Below are 16,161 nucleotides of genomic sequence, written 5' to 3'. Positions count from 1 at the left end.
TTGTCTGGGCATATTGGGGGGAAGTATGTTGTTCCTTAAGATGCTGTTTCTTGGTCCTGGCTTCCCGTGTGATCTCTTATGTCATTATCTGCACTCAACTTATGTAGAAATTGTGGATGTTGCATGACTGAGTCAGAGGCCATCTTCCTGGGAGAATGGGGATGAGGAGGAAACCCGTGGGTTGAGAAGCCATTACCTTTAATCACTTAACATTATGCTTGACCAAAGACCCATTGATGGGAGCATGTGATGAGCTAGAATTATTATGGCTCCCATGCCTTTTGGAAGCTTGTTTTCAATTGCCTTCAATGGCCTGCAAAGTGGACAGTATCTTCTTTGATGCTTTTCTATCTTGTGTAATGCTCCGGAGCATTTTGGGACTTTTGATCTTACAAATGGTGATGTTACTTGCTGATACCATTTGGGAGGGACAATTTAAAGTGAGTAGACATTGTTGGAACTACATCTTTTTCTTTTTAAGTCTGGACCTGTGATGTCATCAGCGTGGGAAATCCAAGTTTAGAGTCCCCTCCTGCCTCCACTGATGCAGATTGGCATCAGAGTTGTCTGAAATGTTGAGGGATGGAGAAATTCAGCTGTAGTCTTATTGCCCATATGTGTCAGAGACTCATGCTTGGACTCAGGCTGAACCTCTGCCCCCCACCTCATGTTATCTCTCTTTTCTGTAAATGCCAGAAAATATGAATGGCTTACATTTCTATAGCATGTCAAGGTTTGCAAAGTACTTCACCCCTGAGAGAGGGTTTGTGCAAAGGTATTTCCCACTTTACAGATGAGAAAATGGAGGCCAGTGAAGGAGAAGGGACTTAGACCTGATCCTATAACTAGAGAGTAAGTGGCAGAGCTGGACCTTGAACTCAGACACTATGATTCCAAGTGTGGTTCCCACTGTCCTATGTTGATTAGAAACCAATTTTTTCATGTCTGTATCTTTTCTCCACCTCTCTCTCTCTCTCTCTCTCTCTCTCTCTCTCTCTCTCTCTCTCTCTCTTTCCCCCCCTTGTCTATATTTTTATTACACGTAAAAACAATTTTTAGCATTCTTTCAAACCTCCCTTCCCTCCCCCCTCATTGAGAAGGCAAGCAATCTGACATAGGTTATACATGTGTAGTCATGCAAAACACATTTCCATGTAAGTCACGCTGTGAAAGAAAATATAGACAAAAAAACCCCCAAGAAAAATAACCATAGGTCTTTATCTAAAAATTATAGATGAGTATATATGCACATACTTATACATACATATAAATACATATACACATACATTGTTTCTTAATCAATGTGGGATAATAGAAACCATGCCTGGAACACATCTCTGTTTCTATCATTACTCTGTCTCCCATTTGTATCTAAGCAGTGATGGACAGAAGAGACAACATAGGAAATCGGAACACCTGGTGTTTCCATATATGTGTGTGTATATAGATATAGATAGATATAAGAAGCAGTGATTGATAAAGAGAGATTAATGACCGGCTTGCCTATTTCCCAAAGAGGCATGGCATATTGTCTCCTGTATTCTCCTGCTGGCATTGATTTTATTATTATATCCATTATAGTTTTGGGGCACAGCATTTCTTAAATGGTGGGTTACAACCCCATATAGGGTCATGACCCACAGTTTAAGAAGTGCTGATGGGGTCATGAGTAAAAAAACTTTAAGAAGCCCTGGCTTTGTGTAGTTGGGTGGCCTTCTAATCTCTGGGGATTTCCCAGGAGTATTCCTTTTTTTTTTTTTTAAACTTCTCAGACAACTGCCTTTGGGGAGTTCTTTTCCTATTTCCAAATAGTACGTGTGTGTTAGTGCCCTTGTGCAGCTCATAGGGTGGGAAGTCCTCCAGATAAGAGAGTGTGTACATTAAGAAGCATCATGTGAGTTGGCAAAGGCCATTGGACTTGGTCATCTTGAAGCCTGCCTGCCTCCTTTTGGCCTTGGGTGTGTTTACTGCTCTTTTAAGTCTTGCAGGATAATTGCTATTCATGGAGACATTTATTATGCACCTATTATTTGCCAAGTGCCAGGGATGTGCTCCAGGGCTGGGGAACCTGTAGCCTCAAGTTCCTGGTCCTCAAATTCAACTAATCCAAAGGCTGCCCTTGAAGACCCAGGAGGCCACAGGTTCTCTACCCTTGTGCCAGGCGTTAGAGATGCAGAGACAAAAATGAAACAACTTCTACTTCAAGGAGAATGTCTTGACTACTGTTTTTGTCTGCTGGTGCCAGTGGCCCAGGGGAGATATACCAAACACACCCTGAACACAACAGTAAAGTATAGAGTTGACTTAACCTAAAGATAATAGATGTAGAGGTTGAAGGAGGCTTAGGGGCCATTCGGCCCAACCCACTCATTTTACAGATAATGAAATTGAGGCACAGAGAATTTAAGTGACTAACTCAGGGTCACACAGCTAGAGAGCCTTTGAGGCAGGATTTGAATTCAAGTCTTTCTGAGCTCACCTTTACCCCTCTATTCATTGTTGTTGTTTCAGCAGTGTCCAACTGTCCATGACCCCATTTGGGATTTTCTTAGCAAAGATACTGGAGTGGTTTACCATTTCCTTCTCCAGCTCATTTTACAGATGAGGAAACTGAGGCAAACAGGGTGAAATGACTTGTCCAGGGTCACTCAGCTAGTGAGTGTCTGAGGCCAGATTTGAACTCAGGAAGATGAGTCTTCCTGCCTCCAGGCCCAGTGCTCTGTGCACTATGGTGCCACCTAGCTGCCTGCTCTATTCAGTAGCTGCCTCAGTTTATCCTCTCTGATATATAGCTTCCTTGTTTTACAAGTGACTGGCAAACATGCAATTCTTAGAACTTTGGTAGATTTTTCTAAGAAAAATCAGACAGTTCTAGGGCTGCCAGAGTTGGACTCGTGGAGGCTATGCATTCTCAGTACACTAGGCACGGGGGCCAATGTTTGGTCCTTCTTTGTTAGGTTTCCCCTGAAGAAGTGAGGTATCAATAATAAGAACCACCACAATGGCTGGTATTTATATAGCGCTTTAAGGTTTGCAAAATGCATTTAAATTATTAACTAGTTTGATTCTCACCACCACTCTGCGAGGAAGGTGCTACTATTATCCCCATTGTCCAGACGTGGAACCTGAGGCAGACAGAGATTAATGACTTTCTCAAGGTCACAGAGCTAATAGGTTTCTGAGGGTTGGACTGGAATTCAGGTTCTAGTCGTAGTGCTCTTGCCACCGCGTCACCTAGCTCAGTGTGTCTGGTTCTACTTGAACCCTGTGCTTCTGTTCCTAACATCAGTCTGCAGATTTCCTTGAGTTGGGCTCCATGCTTAAGTCCATTATATCCAGATCAAAGATAGCTAATGCAGTTGACGTCTGCTAATGGGTTTCAACAATGACATTTGCAGATCATGATTACGTTAATCGCATTTTCTCTAACAAGCATCATCTCACGGCTGATGGTCCAGTATCCTGTTGTTTCCCAGGATAGGCGGTCATCTACACTAGTGGTTTTGTCTTTTATGCTGCCATTTTGGAACCAGGTGAAGTCAGGGGACCTGCCTGGGGAGCTGAATTAGAGCTGTTGGACTCCCAGACTTGGTGGTGGAGGCTTTTCTGCTTGGACTGGTATTCTCCAGGTGCCAAAACAACTTGAGTTTAATTATCCTTACGCAAGCAACTGCAGATGAGTCATTAGACTGTGATGGAAACTAATAATTTTGATTGGAGGCCAAGTCATTCAGGTCATCTGCCATCCTCACATCTCATTAACCTTGGAAAAGAGATGCTTCCAGTTACCTCTCTTTTGTTTTTCAGGGAGAAAAGTAGATCAATGAGAGGGAGATTTAGAAGAGAAACATTTAATAATAATAATTAACATTTACGTAGTGCCTACTGTATGCCTGGCACTGTGCCCCAAGTCAAGGGCAAGCCTCTGGTGGGCAGGACTGTGCTTTTGCCTTTGTATCTTTAACATCAGCACATATTAAGTGTTTAACAAAGGCCCCTTGGATTGCATTAGAGTAAGAGGAATGGACTATTTTTCCTTGAACAAAATATGACTGCATTATGTGTCCATGTTATGTTTTGGTTTAATGGTGAAGCTACCTATGTTCTCCTGTTCATGTCTCTGACCTTTCTGTCAGGTCCATCCGCATCTAAACCATTCGCTGTCACTCAAACAAACTCTTGTTTTGTGGAGTGCTCTCTTCCCCATGAAAGAGTGTAACCCTGAAGATGAAACTGAGAGGTAACAGAATCAAGTGGCCGAACCCATCTGGGGCCTTGCTCTGTCCAGGTAGGTGTGGTCCCTAGTTCTGCCTCTCTTCTTGGATGTCCCCTTACCCCTCACCAAGGCACTAGCCTGACCACATCACTCCTTGCTTAGGGAAAAAGCTACAGGTGCTTCCTCTAGGGAATAATATAGATGCTTCTGTTTGACCTTCTAAGTCTTTCTCAAGCTGTCTTCGGCCTCTCTTTCTAGGCTATTTTCAAGTTCAGCTCTGTGACGCACTCTCTCCTGTGCATACTAGCCTATTTGCTTTTCCCTCTATGCAGTATTCCTTATGCCGTAGTAAGTCTCTCCCTCACTTCTGGAGTGCTTTCCCCCCTCACATCCACTGTTTGGAACCCCAAGCTCCAATCAAGGCTCAAGTATGCTGCCATGTCCTATAGGAGGCCTTTCCTGATCCCCACAGTTGGTAGTACTCTCCTCAACCCTCCAAATTACTTTGTGTTTAACGTGTTAGTGTGAGGCAGTATGAACTCAAGTGTGGACTCAGCTTGCTTATTGAGATTCACGTTGGGTGGTTTTATTTTTATGGTTTGGTAGTAAACTGGGTAATTGAGAAGGGGATGCTGGTAAGATGTCGGAAGAACCATCATGGACTCATGGATTCTCAGTATTTGGAGGGATCTTGGGTCAGTAGAGTCTATCCCATAGGTAATTAGGAATTTCCTGGAAAAGTCATCACACGACATTTGCTTTTGAAGATCTCCTATGAAGGGGGGCTTAGTTCTTCCCAAGGAACTGCATTCTACCTTGATATAAGTGATTGTTAGGAATGAAAAGGAGCTTAAAAAAAAAAAACAACAACAGCCATAACTTCAAGCCTAAGCTTGCCTCTTTATGACTTCTAGACATTTCTCCTAGTTCTCCCTTCTGGGCCCAAATTGAACAAATTTAATCCCTCTTCCACGTGATACTTGAAGATAGTCATCACGGTGTCACCGGAATCTTCTTTTCTCCAGGCTAGCCTTTCCCAGCTCTTTCAACTGTTGATTATACGCATGGACTCCAGACCCTTCACAATTTTAATTTCCCTCCTCTGAGTATTCTACAGTTCGTTAATATCCTTCCCAAACTGTGATGCTCATAATACACCAGAGGTGGTTTGACCAGGGCGGAGTGTTATGTAAGCATGACCTCCCCCATCCTGGACATCCTCTCTTAATGCTGCCTGATTTGCATTGGCTTTCTTCGCTTGTCTCCCTGTTGATTCATGTTGGGTTTGCCTTACACTAAGCCCCCCCATATGATTTTCCAATATGCCTCTATTTAGTCCCACCCCTCAACCCTATCTTGTACTTGTTGATTTTTTTTATCCCAAGCTTAAGACTTTACATTTACCCCTAATGAGTCCATTCTGGTTTGTCTCGTCCCAGTGTCCTAAGCTGTCAAAAATCTTTTTGACTAATTATGAAAAAATAAAACTGTGGAAATACAGAGGCTGTGTTCAGTAAGCTTTGGAATCTACATTTTGTTTTTGTGTGACAGGATACATATTTATTCAAAATTTGTTGAGTTGTTATTTCGCTTTCTGGACCTATTTATTGACCTTCAAAAGTTATTTTAATTAAAGGAAAAAATAAATCTCCCTTCTCTCCATGTAATTATTATAATACTTCCTAACTTAATTGGAACAATTTCCATTTTCTCAGTATTTAATAAGATACCATGCAAATCTCAGCTGCACAGGATAGGGTGGCATCCTTGTGATAACACTGGATTATACTTTGGGCTTTAATGGAAATGTTTCTCCTTCCAAAGACCAGAGTTTTAGCCAAAAAAAAAAAGATGTAACAGGTAAGGTCTTCAAAGTCATCCTGGGGGGTTCACTTTTCCTCTCACTCCTCTCCTGCCATAGCCAATCACTTGCCCAGTCCTGTTGACTTGGTGTCTGCCACGTCTGTCCCATCCATCCCTTCTCTTCCCCCTGCCTGGTTCAAATTCTCAGCACCTCTGGCCTGACTAATATCCTCTTAATTGATCTCACAAGTTTCTCCCTCTCTAACCCATCTTTCATGGTGTTGACAAACTGATATTACTAAAGCATAGGGCATACCATGTTACTTTCCCCTTCCCACCAAGAAGTTTCTGTGGTTACCCGTTGTCTCTAGGATTAAATACAGTATCCTATCTTTGACATTTAAAGCTCTTCTTGATCATGGCTTCAGCCTATCAGATCAACCAGCCAGTCCATCAGCAAGCATTTATTAATGACTGTGTACCAGATATTGTGCTAGGTGCTGAGGATACAAATACAAAAGGGTGACAGCTCCTCCCCTTGAGGAGTTTGCATACTACTCAGGGGATACAGCATATCTCTGATAAGTAAATATGGGATGTATGCAAAATACACAGTGATTGGGAAGCAGCCACTAAATGGGGATGTCTCAAAAGGATTCTTGTATTAGGCAGCATTTGAGTTGAGCTTTCAGTGAACATAGGGGTAGAGGTAGAGGAACATAACAGGGAGAGGTAGAGTGGGGAATATTCCAAGCATGAATAATATCTGTGCAAAGAGAGAGAGGTGGGAGATGGAATCATGTATACTAGAAACAACAGAAAAGGCCAGGCTGGTCACAGCATAGAATGTGGAAGAGGGAGTCATGATAATCAGTCTAGAAAGATGGACTGGGGCCAGGCTCTGAAGGGCAAGCAGAAGACTTTGTTTTTTATCCTAAAGGGAATGGAGAGCCAGTGAGAGTTCTTGAGATGAGGTCAGATTAATATGGTCAGATTAATATGGTCTTTCAGGAAAATCAATCAGGCAGGTATGTTGAGGATAGATTAGAGAGGAGAGAGACTGGATGTAGGAAGAAACTGGTTAGGAGGCTATTGTAATAAATAGTCCAGTTGAGAGATAGAGGGTCTGGATTAGAGTTGTTATAGCATGAGTAGAGAAGAGGCCAGAGGGATGTTGAGGAAGTAGGATCAATAAGACTTGGGCAAATTGTGGACTATGGGGTGAGAGTCAAAGATGACTCTGAGGTAGTGAACCTGGGTTCCTAGAAGAATGCTAGTTCCATCAACAGAAATAGGGAAGTTAGGAGAAAGGACAGCTTGAGAGGGAAAGAGAATGAATTCTGCTTTGGCTTTGTTGAGTTGGAGATGCCTATGGAACATCTAGGGGGAGATATCAAGCTGACATTTGGCGGTGTGGAACTGAATCCCAGGAGAGAGAAGAGGTCTGGGTATATAAGATAAGGAAGTTGTCTGCACAAAGACTGTAGTTGGATCCATGGGATTGAGGGGGTTACAGAGAGAGAGAGAGAGAGAGAGAGAGAGAGAGAGACAGACAGACAGACCTACCAGAGGAGAGGGCTCAAGGTAGATCCTTGGAGCAAACTCACATGGGGGTTAGATATGGAGAGTGCTCTTACAAAGGAAATGGAAAAAAGGATTGGACAGGATAGGTAGAAAGAGAAGCATGACAGAGCAGTGCTACAGAAGCCTATGAAGGAATAGATGTCCAGATGGAGGCAGTAGTTAGGAGTGTTCAATACCATACAGCCAATTTTTCTAGTCACAGGATATTGAAACTAGGCTGCCTGGCAGAAGGTGAGCCTAAGGAGAAAACACCCAGGATATCTGAGTATCTGTAAGCACTTCCCTTTACTTCTATTCTAGCAAAGTCATATAATCATCTTCCTTCTTGCTAGCATCTCTGTAGGTAGCTCTCTGTATTCCAAGATCATTGCCTGAGCTCAGGGCCAGCTGGTAGTACTGGTAATAGGACCAGTCATTTTTTTTCCCTTTTAAATACTATTATATTTTTTCCAAGTGCATGTAAAGACAAATTTTAAACATTCATTTTTTAAATAAAATTTTGAGTTCCAATTTTTCTCCCTCCCTCCCCTCCCCATTTCCCCTCCCTCCTCCATAAGATGGTAAGCAATTTGATATAGATTATATATGTGAGATCATGTGAAACATATTTCCATATTAGTAATGTTGTGAAAGAAGAAATAGACAAAAGGAAAAAATGGGAAAAAAATAAAGAAAATGAAAATAGTTTGCTTTGATCTGCATCCAGACTCCATCGGTTCTTTCTCTGGAAATGGATAGCATTTTTCATCATGAGTCTTTTGGAATTATCTTGGATCATTGTATAGCTGAGAAGAGCTAAGTCAGTCATAGTTGATCATTGCACAATGTTGCTGTTCCTGTGTACAATGTTTCCCTTGTTCTGTTCACTTCACTTTATATCAGTTCATGTTAGTCTTTCCAGGTTTTTCTGAAATCTGCCAAGCAGTTATTTTTTTCAGTCAAGAGGGTCTAATCCTGTTAACAACAGGAAGCTGCCTCTTCCATTAAGTATATAATTCAGTGCTATCTTTTTTCCCATGACTTATTGTTGGGTCTGGAGATGAGTGAGTGGAGCAGGGGTGAGTTATAATAACTCACCCACCCCAACTCCCCACCCTCATTTCCAAGTAGCTAGAAGATAAACAGCTTTGACTTGATAAATTAAGCTTGATAAATTAAGGCAGTGGTTCTCAAAATGTGGTTCTGGAATCCTAAGGGGTCCCAGGGAACCTTCCAGTAGGATCCACAAGGTCAAAATTATTGTCATAATGATGCTAAGATAGTTTATTTTTTAGTATGGTAAACATCAGTTGATATAATCCACATAAACCAAAGCTCTTTGGGGAGTCTTCAGTAATTTTTAAGAGTATAAGGAGGTTCTGAGAACAAAAAGTTTGAAAACCAGTGAACTAAGGTATTGTTAAAGACATCTTAGGCAGTTGGCTCCTAATAGATGTAGTCCTGAACCTTTAGGAAGGATCATTTTGTGAGTAAGAGAACTGCTTTTCCCTAGCACAGGTAGCTCTCTCAGTGTGACTTGATGGAAGAATGACTTTGGAATGTCTATTTGCAAAGTCAGAGGGTAAAGAGGAGTCATTAGCTGCAGCCAGTGCCAAAAAGCAAGCCACTGGCTCCTTGAGATGCACTGATGAGGTCTTTCTTGGGAGTCTCAGCTCCAAGTGCTGAGATCCTCTGAAGATTTAGGGGAGGGTGGAACTACTTTTATGAAACATAGCCAACATATTTTCTTTAGACAAAGTTGCCAGGCAGAATTTCAGGGGATAACAATTCACTATAGCCCCTTTGCAAATACACCAAAAAGTTGTGAAAAAACTTTTAGTATTTTGGAGTGGGCTCAGAGGACACCTAGTTAAGCTTTGGAAATAGCTTGATACTGATGTAGGGTTCACATTGACCACTCAGCTCATCTTTGACTAAGGGTTGTTGTAATTTCACATAAATGATATGGAACTAAAAAAAGAAAATATAAATGACATTATCGGGCAAATATTAAGGGACATCTGGGCAAGAATATTGGTATGACCGATGGGTGTTTTATTAATAAGTGGCCAGGTATTTTATTAATCTCCTATTATGTGCTAGTCACTGTGTTAAGCACTGGGGATACAGAGAAAGACAAAAGATAGTCATTACCCTTGAAGAGCTTATATTCAGTGTATCTTGATTTGAAAAAGGGCAGTTAACAGCTCAAAGTGGAATACTGTTAGGGAATATTATGGATAAGGTACAATAAGGTAATTTTGTTCTGCTAGGTTTTAAACCACTTGGTCTGACCGTCTGAAAGTCTTAGTGTTTTCCATCTCACATGTTTGGCCTTAGCTGTAGATGATACCAAAGTTCCAACAAAGTTGATTCGATTGTTCTTAAGTAATGTGCATGAGGGGGAAAAATCTCCCACCACCATGTTTTTCTATCTAAAAGAGACTATTTTAGTACTTAATAGCTCCAAATCTGTTGAAACTGTGAGTCAGTCACACACAAGTGCGTAACCATTTATGCATAAAAAGTAAATAATGAAAAGAGACTTAGAGGAAAAATTGCTCTATATTTTCTACACTCTGTGAATTAGCTTCCTATCTCTTTTTCATGGTACCTAAGCTGGGTAACTGATTTTCTCCACTTACCCTTCTCAAAATCTTTGAATCAGATAGACATGAAGGCAAGGACCTGCTTACCCTGGAAATAAACATTTATTAAGGGCATACTGTGTACCAGGCATTGTGCCACACACTGGAATCCAAATGCAAGCAGAAAGACTGGGCCTCCTCTCAAGGAACTTATATTCTAATGGGTGAAGATCCCAAATAAAAGGAGGCTGAAAAGGTTAGGGGAGGTAGTTCAGGTTCTGGAAAGAACCAGCCAATCAGAGGAAGGGGCTGCAGGGGTAGTGGGTACTGCCAGGGTGAGAAGTCCAGGAGTGAAGTGAACTTCCAGGGTGAAGTGGTTTCTGTGGCATTAGTAGAGAAAGTTGGAAGAGTCAGGAGGGCAATCTGTCCTGACCAGGACTTTTTTTTTTTTTTGCTTTTGCTGCCTCCAGGTTCTGAGCTGTGAATCTGGGATGCCCCAGGGTCCCACCTTTTTTTCCCTCCTCTTCTTCAGCTTCTATGCTCTTCCCCTACTCTTCCCGTTTATCTTGCCTCCACCTATCTCATTCCCCCTCCCACTTTGATTCTTGAAATCAAAGTTTAAGGGCAGCAAAGGGACCTCAGCAGCCATTCAACACCACCCTTGGGCCTGATCAAGAAGCCCCATCTCCAACAAGGGTCATCCAGCTTCTGCTTCCTCCTCTCCAATGAGAGAGAGCTCACAACTTCCCCAGGCAACTTGCTTCACTTTGGAATAGCTCTTGAGTTGGAGGACCTGAGTTCAAGTATCTCCTCTGGCATGATCATGTGATCTTGGTGAAGTTATTTTAATTTTCTTGGGTCTCAGTTTCTTCATCTGTAAATGAGGGGGTTAGATTGGGTGGTCCCTGATGTCCCTTCCAGTTCTTAAGCCCGTGGCCCTAATTGTTAGGGCCTGACATCAAGCTACAATCTGTCCCTTTATGACTGTCTCCCTGTCTTCCTAGTTCTTCCCTCTGGTTCCAAGAAGATGAAGTATAACTCATCTTCCATGTCCTACAAGTCTACAAATCTCATAGTCCTAGAAACTCTTAAAGAAAGCTGTTAGGTCCCCCCTAAAATTTTCTCTTCCCCAGGTAAAACATCTCAAGTTTTTTTTCAAGTCCTCTTTTTATGATGTGCTTTTCTTTCCTCTCATCATCCTGGCAAGCCTCCTATGGATATGGTCCAGGTTATCTGTGTCTTTCTTATTCTGACAAAGATATAAAGGAAAGAAAATGGGGTTAGTCGGGCGTAAACTATTTTTGATGAAGCCAACCTTGCATGATTACTGTTGTCTTTGGAAATGAAAAGGACGAGATTTGTGGTTTCATTGTTTAGGAAACTCTCTACCAGTCAATGTAGGCCAGCACTTTCTATGCAACTTACTGTTCTAAGAGTCTTCCAGTGCTCTGAGATGTTGAGTGACTTGTCCAGGGTCACACAATCAATATGTGGCAGAGGTGGGGCTTGAACCCAGGTCTTCCTAAGTCAGTGCTCTCTTCACAACTCTCTGTCTTTGGCAATGCTGAAAACCATCCCTTTAATAATATGCCCCGGGATTTTCACCAGGAATAGGAAGAAAACTTGCTTACTCGGAAGATGAAGGTTCTACTGATTTCTTTTCTTTGAAAATCAGTATAGTCTTTGCCTTTCGCCAGTCCTGCCACTCCATTCCCATTCTCTACTATCTCTGAAAGATGTTGGAGAGCAGCACAGCAATTATGTCATTTGGTTCTTTTATTCCTTTAGAGTATGGTTTATCAGGGCTGCATGACTTGAATTCATTGAGGGCAGCTTGGTGTTCCCTTCCAATCTCTTCACTTACTTTTTGACTCTGTTAAAGTCTTGTTCCATTCTTCCCAGTTCAAGGATCTTTGTCCTTGCAAAAGAAAGCAAGTGAGATAATTCAGCCTTTTCCCTGTTATCCATTGTCATAATCCCCAGTCCTAAGCAATCATTCTGTTCCCTCTTTGGTCCCCCCTACCCCCAATATAACAACCTTACCCTGCTTTTTTCACAATAGCTTTAATTCACATCTTCCATTCATTCTGACCCTGAAAACTTTGAAGCTACCTATCCTTAGGATTCTGGGTTACTAGTTTTTATTCATTCTTAGTTACTTTTCCTTGCTCCCATCTTTTATACATTTAATATTTTCATTGGTCTGTGAGTCCACTGTGCAGCCCCATTGGTCTCTTTGTATGAATTCTATTTTTCTTCCTCATCAGAATTACTTTTGTTTGGGTACTCCTCACATTTCCTGGGCCAAATTCCCCAATAGAATATTAGGTCACTAGAGTCCATCTATCTATTCACAGTCTAAATTCTTTGAAATCTACCCAAATCTAGGATGCATGCTAGGCTATGTCTGGCATTCTTCTCTTCCATTAGGAACTCTTTTTTCACAAACATTCCCCATTCTTTGCAGATCACTGCCAAATTTTCCTTGCCCTCTACCATTTCTTGAAGCCAGATCTCCAGTCCTTTGTCTTTTTTGGGTAACTGTTGGCTCACTCTCATAGATAAATGCTGTGGCCAACTGCCAGCATCTGGTCCATGTGCTGAAGGCTCAGTTGCCAGTAACTTGTGAGAGAGACTTAATTTATTTAGGGTAGGCCTCCTGCCTTTTCTTGTGATGTTTAACACTCTCTATCTAGCTATTTTTACATGGTGGCTAGCCTATTCTTGCCTTATCTTAATTCTAGCATTAGCAAACAGAGACCAATTAGAGAGATCTCCACTAATTCAGGCTGATTTAGATGGGGTACTGTCTGAAATCAGAGGAATAGATTATTTTAACCAATCCCTCAATCAGTCAACAGGTAATTAAATACCTATTACATGCTAGAAGCAGCTAGGTGGTTCAGTGGATAGAACTCTGGGCTTGGAGTCAGGAACACCTGAGTTTAAATTTGACCTCAGACACTTACCAGCTGTGTGACCCTGGGCAAGCCACTTAACCTCTGTTTGCCTTAGTCCACTGGAAAAGAAAATAGCAAACTCCAGTATCTTTGCCAAGAAAACCCCATGGACTGTATTGGTGTGCTATGGTCCATGGAGTCACAGAGTCTGACATGACTGGACAACAAGAAATTATGTTCTAGCTGCTTACCCAGCTCAGAAGTTCATTATTTGCCAAGTTAGGTTCAGTAAAGGATAACACTAGAAAGTCATTCCTCTGTTTATCAACCCTTCTCCTTCCATAAGGAGTCAATCTATTCACTAGCAAAGATTCTGATATTCCATCATATCCTGGTGATCTTCATAGCATGGAGAACTAGAAGGGACCTCAGAGGCCATCTAGAATAACCTCATTTTACTGATATGGAAACTAAGGTCGAGAGAGGCTAGGTACTGCCCCGAGGTCCCACAGGTAAAGCTAGGATTTGAACCCAGGTCTTCTGATTCCAAACCCAGGACACTTTTCATTGAACCGTACCACTTCCCATGAAGAGGCTCTAACTTGGAGCTCTGCCATGTCATGATCTTGCTAGTCCTTTGTCTTTCTTAGGCTGCATTAACTCTTTTACCATCTGCTTTCATGTGCCTCCCCCCTCCAGCCCCCCAGTGCTTCTTCTGTATTAAGGAAACTGTTGTGAGGCAAGATTTGACAGATGCGCCATCTCCAAATCTGAATTGCTACCCACTTACCATAATGATTCTGAATAGAAAGAGATTTTTCCCCAAATCAGTCTCTGGTTCAGAAAATAAACCATTTTTAAAAGCCTACGTATCCATCCTGGGAGTTGAGCAGGAGCTGGTTTTCTTTTCATGACAGGGAGAAAGGGCCCAGATAGGGAGGGGCTCTGTCAGTCTTTGTGAAACTGCTGGTTCCACCATGCGTCTGTAAACACCATCCTGCCCAAATAAAAACTGATGACATTGTGAGTGAGACCAGCAAGGTACACAACTGTGGTTGACGCCATAGTCACCAAGAGTGGAACTGGGAAATTAGACTAGATAACACCTCCAGCACCTCTTCTAGATCGCTTCAAAACCTTCAATCTTATTATCTCTCTCAAGCCCCATTTGCCTCAGTTTCCTCATCTGTAAAATGAACTGGAGAAGGAAAAACCACTTCAGTATCTTTGCCAAGAAAATGCTAGAGTTTAGACATGACTAAAAATGATTAAACAACAACAACAAAAAAACCCAATGCAAATCAGGAGCTCCTTTGTCACTTAGAATCTTAAAGCATTGAGGTTAAGTGACTGAGGTTGTGACTTGCCTAGGGTCACATGGCCAATCTGTGTCAGAGGCAGGGCTTGAACTCAGGTCCTCCTGACTCAGAGGTCCACCATCTATCTCCTATGACATGCAGCACCTAAATCTAAGATGAAGGGCTCTGTTTTATTATTGGCGCATCCCGGTGAAGTAGAGTACCAGGCTTGAAGGCATGAAGGCCTGGGTTAAAATCCTATTTCTCAAGCTTACTAGTTGTGTGACCAGGGGCAAAGCCTTTAGAGTCTTTGACTTCATTCATTCAGGAAACTTAAGAGGAAGAACAGTACAGGGGAAAAAAAACCCTTGGTTTTGGAATCAGTCAAATCTGCCTTCTGTCTCTTACTCCCCCTTGGGGAATTATTTAATCTTCTTAGGTCTCAGTTTCCTCATCTATAAAATGAAGGTAGTTAGATGAGGTGGCCCCTAAGATCCCTCCAAGATCTAGATCATAGAGATTCTATGATCTCTAAGATTTATACAGCTTCTAAGTCCCCAGGGTATGTCCTAGTCCTTCAAGGTTTCAGTCTGTATTGATGGAAGGAGTTCTTGCAACAAGAGTGCCTGGTACTGATGAAACCACTGTTCCTGTTCATGTTTGTGTATTTCACGATCATTAGGGGCTTGGCCATGAGTGCTCTTTGCAAGGGTTGGCCTCCACCAGTGACTTGTTCTGGAGATTAATTTCTCAGAATCTAATTTTGTTAGAGGATTGGCTGGAATGCTTCCAGGATGCTATGGCTGGATGAGGAAGGTGCTGCCTAGGGACCTCAGGCTAATCAGCAACTTGCCTGGTTGTTGCTGGGAGGGAGACATCAAGAGAAAAAGGAATGGACTTCAGATGAGGCATGTGCAAGCTTAATTCAGAATGCAGATGTCCCATGGAGCTCCAAACCCAGGGAAGCCCATGGCAGGTTTATGGGCTCTGAGGATGAAATATAGATACTCAGGCTCCATTAAACTGTGGGGTGAAACAGGCCATCTGTATGGAGTGACAGTCCTTAAGAGTTGGGAATAGATTAAAAAAACCCAACCAAAATATTGCCCGAAGAAGGGGTTGGCTTGCAAACTTTATTATTTGAGTCTCAGGCTTCTGAAGCCAGTCACGGGTAGAACACAGAGCATCCAAGGTGTCCTGGTTGAAGCAGACTAAGGTCCTGTATGTTTAAGTAGCTAACTTTCTTTCTTTTTTTCTTTCTTTCTCTCTTTCTTTTTCTTTTTCTTTCTCTCTTTTTTCTCTCTTCCCTTCCTTCCTTCCTTCCTTCCTTCCTTCCTTCCTTCCTTCCTTCCTTTCTTTCTTTCTTTCTTTCTTTCTTTCTTTCTTTCTTTCTTTCTTTCTTTCTTTCTTTCTTTCTTTCTTTCTTTCTCTCTTTCTCTCTTTCTCTCTCTCTTTCTCTCTCTTTCTTTCTTTTTCTTTTTCCTTCTCTCTTTTTTCTCTCTTCCCTTCTCTCTCTCTTCCTTTCTCTCTCCTTCCTTCCTTCCTTCCTTCCTTCCTTCCTTCCTTCCTTCCTTCCTTCCTTCCTTCCTTCCTTCCTTCCTTCCTTCTTCCTCCTTTCTTCCTTCCTTCCTTCCTCTCTCTCTCTCTCTCTCTCTCTCTCTCTCCTCTCTCTCTCTCCTCTCTCTCTCTCAACAAACGTTGACTGACTACTTTGTCCAGAACCCCTGTTTTAGGTTCTAAGAGGAGATAGTAAGCTCTGACCTGGGCCCTCTTCTTTTCTGGGTCTATTCTTT

General features: G+C 42.1%; 1 protein-coding gene across 6 annotated transcripts in view; it reads left to right on the top strand.

The window, feature by feature from the left end:
• Positions 1-16,161, top strand: part of PDE1C (phosphodiesterase 1C) — a 443,465-nt gene that overhangs the window by 186,986 nt on the left and 240,318 nt on the right. The gene's annotated exons all lie outside the window — the stretch shown is intronic.

Source organism: Phascolarctos cinereus, unplaced genomic scaffold (genome assembly GCF_003287225.1).
Source record: "Phascolarctos cinereus isolate Bilbo 61053 unplaced genomic scaffold, phaCin_HiC Scaffold_4;HRSCAF=312, whole genome shotgun sequence".
Taxonomy (NCBI): domain Eukaryota; kingdom Metazoa; phylum Chordata; class Mammalia; order Diprotodontia; family Phascolarctidae; genus Phascolarctos; species Phascolarctos cinereus.
This window is presented reverse-complemented; position numbering and strand designations above follow the sequence as displayed.